Source organism: Leuciscus leuciscus (genome assembly GCF_965113295.1).
Source record: "Leuciscus leuciscus genome assembly, chromosome: 9".
Lineage (NCBI taxonomy): Eukaryota > Metazoa > Chordata > Actinopteri > Cypriniformes > Leuciscidae > Leuciscus > Leuciscus leuciscus.
Window position 1 is genome coordinate 3,445,531 of NC_138733.1, and position 11,482 is coordinate 3,457,012.

At 36.1% G+C, this 11,482-nt stretch overlaps 1 long non-coding RNA gene across 1 annotated transcript; it reads left to right on the plus strand.

Moving 5' to 3' along the window:
* The first annotated feature begins 3,321 nt into the window (after positions 1 to 3,321).
* On the plus strand, positions 3,322 to 5,934 carry LOC309506482. Its single transcript, XR_014208793.1, has 3 exons — positions 3,322 to 4,059; positions 4,256 to 4,298; positions 5,521 to 5,934. It is a non-coding gene; the product is annotated as an uncharacterized lncRNA (long non-coding RNA).
* Positions 5,935 to 11,482: the final 5,548 nt, after the last annotated feature.

Below are 11,482 nucleotides of genomic sequence, written 5' to 3' on the forward strand. Positions count from 1 at the left end.
AGAGAATTGACATAACTTTTGAATCAAGTGATGAGATCGAGAAGGGTCGAATTCTGGCTGTTCATGCTAAGTTGTTGGGATTTTCTTTTGTCTTTGACAATTCTTAAAAACCTTTATCCTTTCTGCACCATTATTAGGTGCATAGACATTAACAAAGTATAATGGGGAGTTATGATAAAAATGCTTGTCTAGTTTTGGGTGGTGACTGGAATTGTACATCAGATTTTAAATTAGACAGAAATGGAGAAGAACCATGCCCTCTTTCTGCTACGTGTTTAAATAATATAATAAGCAATTTTGATTGATGTGATGTTTGGAGATTACAACATCCGGTAGAAAAGCAATATACTTGGTCCAAGTCTTCAAGTGACCACATCAGCTTTGCCAGGTTAGATCGTTTTTATATTAATAAAGACTGGTGTAATAGAATTTTGAAGGCCTGTATTTACCCCAGTGGTTTTTCAGATCATCATTTATGTATGATTGCTTTTAATTTACAAAAGACAAAAGGTCATAGCTATTATTGGCATTTTAATGTAAAATTGTTGCAGGATGCCACCTTTTGTGAAAAATGTCATTTATTCTGGGCAAAATGGAGAGAGCAAAAGACTGATTTTGATGATGTTGTGCATTGGTGGGATGTAGGAAAAGCGCACATCAGGATCTTTTGTCAAAATTATACAGCTAATGCAAGTTATTGTTTTAAAAAAACTGTTATGGAACTGGAAAATGAAATCAAATCAATTGAAAGAAGTCTATTTAACCAAAATGGTGAATCAACTGAAAGACTGAATGAAAAAAAGAAAGCCTTGTCCTCACTTTTTCATGAGCGGGCTAAGGGAGCTTTAATAAGAGCTCGTTTCCTCTCTCTGAGAGAGATGGATGCACCAAGTTCTTTCTTTTTTAGTTTTGAGAAACGGGAATGTAACGGTCACCAGCTGGAGTGCCCTTGAGAGCCACCTGAGGGCACTCCACATAAGACTATTATCACTCACAAACTACATTTCCCATAACTCACTGCTCGGACTCATCATCACTTATCACTGATCACATTCACCTGTACCTCATTCACTGATTGCATTCACCTGTGTCACATCATCCTGTTAGTCTCAGTCTATTTATACCATGTTTATTCAGTCACTCACTGCGAAGTCTTGTTAAGTGTTACACTGCATTTCTGAGCGTTTCCCTGGTTTTCTTGTTTCTTGGTTTTTGATATCTTGCCCTGTTCCCTGGATTACTCTCTTGCCTCTGGTCCCTCCCTGCCTGTTTGTTTGTTTTGTTTCTTTCTTTGTTTTGACTGCCTGCCTGTGTATGACCCTAGCCTGTACATTGAATTACGCCTCTGGATTTCCCCAGCCAATAAAGCTGCATTTGGATCTAACCTTCGTGTCTTGGAGCAGTTTGTGACAGAAGACTTCGCCACACCCAGATCCAGCAGCTATGACCTCCAGAAATCCAGCAGTACGGATCTCGCCTGATCTTCCCAGCATGAGCCGGGAGTTCGCTGGACAGATCGCGGCCTTGGCCCTGGATAGCCTCGATCTGTTCCAGTACACCTGGGGTTTTGTTCCTCTCGCTACCTCTTGCTCTCTGGGTGATGAGGCTATTAAGTTGTGTTACCGGCTGGGGGCTGAGGTCGACCCGAGGGAGCTCCCTGATCTCTCCGGTCTGGATTGGAGAGAGGCACTCTCCAGATGTCTGGAGAGCTTCCTTCCGTGGCACGCCATGTCACCGTCTGCACTTCACGCCAGTCCAGCCGAGCCCGCACTTCACGCCAGTCCAGCCGAGCCGCACTTCACGCCAGTCCAGCCGAGCCCGCACTTCACGCCAGTCCAGCCGAGCCCGCACTTCACGCCAGTCCAGCCGAGCCCGCACTTCACGCCAGTCCAGCCGAGCCCGCACTTCACGCCAGTCCAGCCGAGCCCGCACTTCACGCCAAATCTGCCGAAGCCAAGGCAGTATGCGTCATGCCCGTCGCCCCTGAGACTGAGAGTGTCATGCCCGCCGCACCTGAGACAGCAAGCGACATGCCCGCCAAGCTAGAGCCCTCTTCACCGCTGGTCCCGTCCAGCACAGAGCCCTCTTCACCGCTGGTCCTGCCCAGCTCAGAGCCCTCTTCGCCGCTGGTTCCGTCCAGTTCAGAGCCCTCTTCATCGCTGGTCCTGTCCAGCTCAAAGTCCTCTTCGCCGCTGGTCCTACCCAGCTCAAAGCCCTCGCTGATGCTGGTCCCGTCAAGCTCAGAGCGCGCCGAGCCAGAGCCAGAGCTTCACGTCAGTCCTGCCGAGCCAGAGCCAGAGCTTCACGTCAGTCCTGCCGAGCCAGAGCCAGACCCAGGTGAAAATAAAGTGTACTTGAGTGCACTAAAAAAACACTTAAATACAAGAAAGTACATTTGTAGTACATTCCTATTTTTTGTGCTAAAGAAAAGTTAAAAAATTATACACTATAAATACACTAATTAAAAGTATATTTTTACTTAAGTAGTACTTAAGTGTAATTGCAAAAGTATACTAAATAACATTGATATTTTAAATGTATTTTTAGTGCATAAGAAAAAAGATATACTATTGAAAAAATACACAGAAGTGTTTTATTAGTGTATTTCTTACAAGTACATTTTTAACACATTAAAAATAGTTCATTGTTAGTGCACTTTTAGATAGCTATTATAAGTTTAAATTAAATTGATTTTACTTAAAATATATTCAAAATGTAATAGTCAAAAATTTAATTTTCCCAAAAGTAGTATTTAAGTACACTTTATAAAAATAAACTAAATATTACTAATTCTTTAAATTAATTTTAAGTGTATAAGGTACTCCCAGGTGAAAAAGACATAGTATTAAATGTATTAAAAATATACTTGAAATACAAATAGTATAATACATTTGTATTACCAACATGCTTATTTGAAGTGCATAAATACATTGAATTGTATTTTAATATATTTCTAAAAAGTATACTAGAAATACATTGGTAATAAATATATGCTTAATTATACTTTAAATATGCTAAACACAAGCATAATTTTAATATATTTCTAACAAATGCACTACAAGTACATTGGTAATAAATATATGATTAATTATACTTTCAATAAATATGCTAAACACAGGCATACTTTTAATATATTTCTAACAAATGCACTAAAGGTACATTGGTAATAAATATATGCTTAATTATACTTTTAAGAAATATGCTAAACACAAGCATACTTTTAATATATTTCAAAAAAAAAAAGCACTACAAGTACATTGTTAATAAATATGCTTAGTTACATTTTTAAGAAATATGCTAACACAATCTACCATTTGTGTGAAGTTTTAGTGTATTTAAAGAAAACATACTTATGTTGCTCTTAATTAAAATACATTTGTGTAACTTGTGTAAGAACATAGCTAAATCTAAAATATTAAAATGGTTAATCTAAAATATAAAAAGCTTTTAATGTGTTTAAAGTACTTTAAACACTTAGGCCTACTGCAATATATTTGTAATATTTATCATTTTACCATTTTAATATTTTAGATTTTTTTGTATAATGTACCAACTTCTAATGTATTATAAACATTTGTCTACTATCATTAAGCATTGCAATAAGCACTTAAAATGAATGTTGTTCACTTTTACTTGTTTGTAGGCTACTTGTAAAGGGCTGTTGTCCATTACATGATGTTTTTACTACTGAAATTCCCACATGGATATCAACATCATATTATTTTAAATGCATAATAGATACATTTTCCAAATATGTTTAAATGTTGTCCAAAAATATGTTGTACTTGTTTGAATTTGAAAAACGCTAATAACACACGTGACTAATCCTGATTGGTTCCAGCTGTTGAACGTCTGTGATTGGTTCTGGTGTAATTATGAGCTCACACCTCACTCAGAGCTTGCTGACGGCTGTGCGTTCATTGAATGTGATTATATTTCGGCGTCGCGTCGCGTGTAGTTAGGACACGGTGTAATAATTCAGAGATAGAAGTCTAAATTCAAACTAGAGCGATCGTGTTTCTTTAGAGGACTTGGAGGAAACCACGCGATATGGATTAGGTGAGTTTTTTTGCGATTAACCTTTTCAAACGTGAAGGTTTCATTAGTCTACGATATTTCAGTTTTTATTTCTAAGATTAACGGAATTCTTAAATGTTTTGCAACTAATGAGTGATCATGACAGTAGCCTATTTAGATTTTTTTTCTAACGTTAATAGAAAAAGTAACTGTTAGTGTTGTTTTTATTTTTTCCAAGTCGAATCTCGAAGAGATGAAGATACTGCTATCAGAAGTTACTGGTAAGTTTTAGTTGCTGTTTGCATAAATAAATAGCTCACTGTTTAGTTTTTGTCCTAGTTTTTTTCCAACATTTTTTCCTAGCTTCTTAGTCTAGTCTAATTTGTGTTCATTCATGTAAAAATCTATTTAATTGTTTTTTTGGGACAGCTGCAAGTCACTTGTCATGGCTTACAATATTTTGCACTACTTCTAATTTCCTTAACTCTTTGAAGAGTTTGAGAGTTTGTGTTTCTGCACATAACTTTTTTTTTTTTGCTCTCAAAGTCAAAGGGGGCTGACTAAAACAAGATTAGCATTTGTTGTAGCCTACATTTTAATTATTATTCTTGTTGGCTGCGTATACTTTTTCAGTTAAACGGTTAGCCTAAATTGCCCTTTTTTGCTGTGATACAGTGACATATGTAGACTTCACAGTTGTTCAAGAGCTATTTTATTAACTCCTTTTCTTAATTAACATGTTATATTAAATGTCTACTGTTAAAATATATGAACTAAGCATTACATGCTATGTTAAAGAATTCCATTTTTACTAGGTGAAAAAGACTTACTATTAAATGTAATAAATATGTACTTAAGTATGAACACAAAACAAATATACTTTAATGCATTTATAATACATTTAACAGTATGTCTTTTTCACCTTTTATGTACAACAGAGGGAAATGTCAAAACATTATACACTGTAAAAAAAAAAATTACATCCCCAAGTCAAAAATTTCTAGTGACTGATAACATCTAAATTTTTCAATTAGTCTGACGTATTATTTCTCATTGAGCCAATGTTAACAGACTATTGCAACAAGAATTGCACTTGGGCCAATTAAAAAATTTAGATGTGACCCGTCACTAGAAAATTTTGACTTGGAGAGGTTAGAATTTTTTTACAGTGTACTGTGTTGTAATAAAAAACGTCTAGGTTACGACCTCTGTTCCCTGAGAACAGGGAATGAGACACTGCATTGATGACGATATGGGGAACACCCTCCATGTAAACCGGTGTTTGAAAAGCTGTACAATCTCGGCAATAGAATTTGACTGGCGACAGCCTATGACACGACTAGTGCGACTCAGAAGAATTAAAGAGGCGCCTAGAGAACATTGTTCCCCAATAGCATCATCGAAGCAGTGCAAGTTCCCTTTTGATAGGGAACAGTTACTTTTTTAACAGAGGTTAATTTTGCTTTAATATAAAAATAAACTCATCTTTTTCCCCTTTCATAGACACTGTGATCAAACAATTTCCAACACGTCTGAGGTGCGAGCACTGATTCGAAGGAAATGCAACAATAAGGCAAACTCAAAGACCAATCAGTAACAGTACTGTAACTGTTTGCAGCTATTAATGATTGCACTTTATTGACTAGTTAGGTTTATTGAAGTTAGTTTTTTTGTTGTTGTTTATAATACCTCTGCAGATCACTGTATTTTATGTTAATGTATTTTTTTTTACAGTTTACATATGCTGCTGTACTGATGTACACTGGGTAATACATTAAAGTTTACTAGCTTTCAAAGTGTGTGTTTTATACAATTCTTTTTTTAATGTGTGTTTTAATACACCATTAACATATTTAATTGTTTTATAAAGGTACTGTTCACAGTATTAAAACATATTTGAAATGATTTACTATATAAAAAAATGTGAGCAATACATAAATATGATTTGTAAATATTATATATTCTTAAATTTTAAATAATTTAAGTGTATTTAAAATGCAATAAAGATGGGTTCAATTGTACTAAAAGGGGTAACAAAATAAATTAAAGCCTAAATAGTATGTTAAAAGCGTATTTTAGTTCATCTTCAGTGTGTCTCAAAATAGCACAGTTGAGTACACTAAGATGATCTTAAGTTTATATTAAGCAGTACTAAAGGTAAGCTTTTAGTATATTAAGTGCAAAATAAGTATGTCGAAAATAGAGCACTTTAAGTACATTATGGCAGTGTATTATGGAAGTGTAATAAAATGTATTTTAGTGCACTTTTTTATCTAGGAATACATTCTAAGTATAATTTGTAAATAATTTAATATTATTATTATTATAATTTAAATAGTTTATTATTGTATTTAAAGATGGTTTCAATTATACTAAAACTGGTAACGAAATACATTTGTTAAAAATATGAAATAGTATATTAAAAATACACTTCAGTTTATCTTCAGTGTGTCTCAAAAAAGCACAATTGAGTACACTAAGATGATCTTAAGTTTATATTAAGCAGTACTAAAGGTAAGCTTTTAGTATATTAAGTGCAAAATAAGTGTGTCGAAAATAGAGCACTTTAAGTACATTATGGAAGTGTAATAAAATGTATTTTAGTGCACTTTTTTTAATCTAGGAATACATTCTAAGTATAATTTGTATATAATTTAATATTATTATTATTATAATTTAAATAGTTTATTATTGTATTTAAAGATGATTTCAATTATACTTAGAGTGGTAACAAAATACATTTTTTAAAAATATGAAATAGTATATTAAAAATACACTTAAATTCATCTTCAGTGTGTCTCAAAAAAGCACAATTGAGTACACTAAGATGATTTTAACGGTGGACATGGATCCTGCCTCAGTTATCTTTCAGAGGGAGAGTCTTGGTGGTTAACAATTTGGCTGCTTCAGCACTTTGGCACAAACTAAATGTGTTGAATCCACCTGATGAAGTAGTTTATTTACTACAAAAGAAAATAAATGATTTCTTTTGGTCCGGTCAGCACTGGGTAAAATCTGCTATTTTATATTTACCAGTCAGTGAAGGTGGACAAGGCCTAATAGATATAAAGAGCAGAATCAAGGCTTTCAGGCTCCAGACTGCACAGAAGTTGCTGTACTCTGAAAAAATCTGTTGGGCTGATACAGCTTGTTCCTTATTACGTAGTATGAATTGTTTTAAATATGATTTTAATCTGTTTTTAATCAGTCTGAAAGATATGGAATGGACTGATTCTTTTCCGTTTTGCAAGTGTGGAATTCTGTCTTTCAAGTGAAGAGAGACCCAAACCTTGAAGGTTGAACCACTCTTTAACAATCCCCTAATACAAGCAAATGTGTTGAAAATGAGAAGTTTGCAAACATCAATGGTGAGAGCAGAATGCACATGTGTGTCTGATCTAAAGAATGGAAATGAGTGGAAAAGTCCCCAAGAACTGTGTAGTTTGACGGGGATTTAAGTCTGTGAGATTTATGGATAAAGTAATGAAGGAAATTCTTTCAGTTCTTCCTTCTATCTACAGACAAAGTATACTAGAAATCGTTGTGGTGAACAAGAGGATGAAATGAGAGAAAGTTTTCCAAAACTTCAGATTTCAATGATAATAGATGAAAAGCCTGAGAAGGAATCACTTCTTGTTTTCTGTATACCTGAACTGAATTTGTTTGAAGACGTTTCAAAGAAAGCCTTGTATTTATCATGTGTGAAAGTCTCTCATCAATCTGAGCTGAAGGAATGTAAAGAATCAAAGTGGTTGGAGGTGATTGGCCAGGGCTCTTCTCCTAGGAGATGTTGGAGATCTTTATATAAATCACCTATAGAAAAACGCACTGCAGATCTTCAGTGGAGGATTGTGCATACGGCAATTGCAACTAACAGATACTTGACACGTGTTGACCCCACTGTGGGGAAGGAATGTATCTTTTGTGCTCATGAAGAAACTTTGAAGCATCTATTTTTAGATTGTTCTAGGCTAAATGGTTTGTTTCAGATTGTAAAGAGTTGGCTTAGAACACTTGGGGAAGATATGGATGAAAATATATTTATATTTGGCCCAAAATATGTTGCAACAGATAAAAAAAGAATTTGAACCTGAAAAGAACCTGAACTTATTTTAAAGGCTTTTGTATCTGCAAGGATTAAAGCAGAATTTGCTTTTTTTAAATTAACAAAAAATGTGGTTGCTTTCAATGAGTTTTGGGGACAGGCAGAAGTGTTGTGTGTGGTTGACCAAGAGGAAATTATATTCCTAAATTTGTAAAAAATAAATTGTATTTTTTTTTTTTTTTTTTTTGTGAATGTACATGTTTTTTTTAGGTTAATGTACATATGTTATATGTGATAAGGCCAAAATTGTTTGGCAATATTTAAAAAAAAAGTTTTGACTAATCTTTAGTGAATAAAGAGTTGTTCAAGTCAAGTCTCTCTCTCTCTCTCTCTCTCTCTCTCTCACACACACTCACACACACATATTTATTTTATGTCATTAAAGTCTTTATCTGTTCGCCGGTTCCCGCCTCCTTCTTCCCATAACAACGAACTGCGTTACACTGGTGCTGAAACCCGGGAAGGAAGAAGGAGGTGGGAACCGGCGAACATTTAAAGACTTTAATGACAAAAAATAAATCAACAACAAAACGAAAGCAAAAGGCCGCAGCCTCACGGACGACTGCTGTCACATAATAAAACATAAAAACCACAACATAACTCCAGGGCTGTCCTCTCTCGCTCTTCACTGTCGTCGCTCCTCCTTTATGCTTCCGCTCCTCCGTGAGAGATACGAGACCGGTGCGTCGCGCAGGAGTCGCTCATCAGTAATCACTCCACCGGCCTCGTGCCGCTCTCTCACGGCCCTCGGCCTCGTCCTGGTCCTGCTCGCCACACTAATATTCAAGCATTTAGCCGATGGTTTAAGCTTGATTTCCCCATGGTTTGTGTTGGATAGGTATCGGATCATATTTTTTTTCCCCTCCGATCTCGCGTTCTGGGCCAGTATCGGCACGATACCGATGACGTGGATCAGATCGGGACATCCCTACAACACTCATAGATAACGACACATTTCATCCCCTGTTGAAACAAAAGTGGCTAACTTCTGTCAACCTCGTCTATAAGCAAGGACAAAAATAATGCAATTTAGTTAGTGTCAGTGTCAGTATCAGTATCGATTCTGGAATAAGGAAAATCTATTTTAAAATCGTAAACAAAAAAATCGCGATAGTTAGGTGAATTTCTTTTTTCTTTTTTTTCAGCCCTAACACACACACACACACACACACACACACACACACACACACACACACACACACACACACACACACGTTCCTTAAAATGTTTACAAATACATTAAGCACACTCACACACACACACACACACACACACACACACACACACACACACACACACACACGTTCCTTAAAATGTTTACAAATACATTAAGCACACTCACACACACACACACGTTGGGTTTCCATGTTTTATGGGGTCTTTCCATAGAAATAATGTTTTTTATACTGTACATTCTATCCCCTAATCCTAACTGATGTATTTTAACAATGTGAACTGATTTTTTTTATATATTTCATATTGACAGCATTATGTTGTTATTTTATTTTTAAGTGGTCATGTTTATCTCTGGATATAGGCTTAATGTGTGTCATTGTTCTCTACAGGTTGAGTGAGTGTGGTGTCACAGATGAAGGTTGTGCTGCTCTGGCTTCAGCTCTGAGATCAAACCCCTCACACCTGAGAGAACTGAATCTGTCTGTGAATAACATAGGAGACTCAGGAGTGAAGCTGCTGAAGGATCTGGAGGATGATCCACATTATAAACTGGAGACACTAGAGTAAGAATAGTTTTTAACGATTTTTGTAGTGTAATGATCATTTCTGCTGGTTCTGTATCAGCTGTCCGTTGTGTGAAAGTGACCTTTCATGTGCTTTTGATTTTGTAAAGTGACTTTGAGCATCAGACAAAAGCTATATTAAAAAGCTTTAAAAAAGCTATCTTTGAGAATGAATTAATATAGATTATCTAGTTAGTTTTCTTATGAAAAGTTGTGACAGACGTAATATCTCATACTGCATATGTGACTGTGTGTGTGTTTTATTTTAGGTATTCGATGACAGTCTGATCTTCTGATGATCATCTGATGGTGAATAAGGATCCACTACAGAGACTCACAGTCAACAGAATCACCAGAGTAAAGCCCTGCATTTCAGCCCGAGCCCGACGGGCCCCGACTTTTTTACGCTCCTAGGGCCGGGCTTCGGGCCAATTTTCACGTCATAGTTCACATGCGGGCCGGGACTCGGGCCTTTTTTGGGTTATCCTTCTTTATATATTTTTTTACATTAATTAAAAAAATTTGAGAAGTTGACGTCGACGATAGAAAAACAAACATAGACATTTCATAACCTCATAACTTTCATAATCTTATAATTACACTGACATATGATTGACATGACAGTCTCACGCACGCACACACACACACACACACACACAGAAGGTTTCCCGTCAGCGCAACCCACGATTCACCTCATGTGCAAATAATGGAGAATATTAAGAGAAAAATCGCAGCAGCGAACGTGTCTTCAGCGCAGCGGGAAGAGTGATAGAAGAGAGGAGGACTGGGTTAAAACCTTCCACTGTGGATGCTATTCTTTTTCTCCACGATGCTCTGTAAGAGACTATTCTAACTTTTCGTTTGATTGGACTTTATTTTCGTTTAACTGTTGGAAACTACTGGAAAAAAGAATGGCCATGTTCTGTGGTGCATTTTTGAGGTAAGATAACCTGCAAGTTTGTTTTTGATTTATTTAATTTGTTTAGATTGGCTATTGCTCATTTCGTTTGCGAGCGCTGGTTCGAGCAGCCTGAGCCTGCCTCAGTATTTCAAAAAATGTTGTTTTACTCACTGTGGTTTAATAAATAAAAATTAAACTAACTGTCTGTGTGATATGCTTGAAGTGTTTTATATCTATGGATTTTATTGTAGCCAAGTAAAGTATAGCGTTGATTTGAGAGGCTAAATTGATCAAACATGTTTTACTTGCTGTCGGCTCGGCTTGCTTGGTCGTCATTTAAAAAAAAAAAAATGCTCCAAACATTTGTCTTAATTAACTTAATAAAGAAAAGAAAAGAAACATAACTAACAAAACGGACCTATTTTAATGGCTGCAAATAGGGCAGGCTGCCGCTGTAAAAAAAAAAAAAAAAAACGGGCTCGGGTCGGACTCGGGCTGATAATTCTGATGAGCTGTCGGACACGGGTCGGGCTAGGGCCTAGATTTGAGGCCCGTGCAGGGCTCTACACCAGAGACTGAAGATACAGTGACTTCACTGTTATAAATTAAGACTTCATTTAGATTTCAACGATCCTCTGCCAGACCTGATGAGGCGACAGTGAAACACCTTTTATTTTAGAGTAGCAGATTACAGTTTCTCATTCATATATTAACCATTTT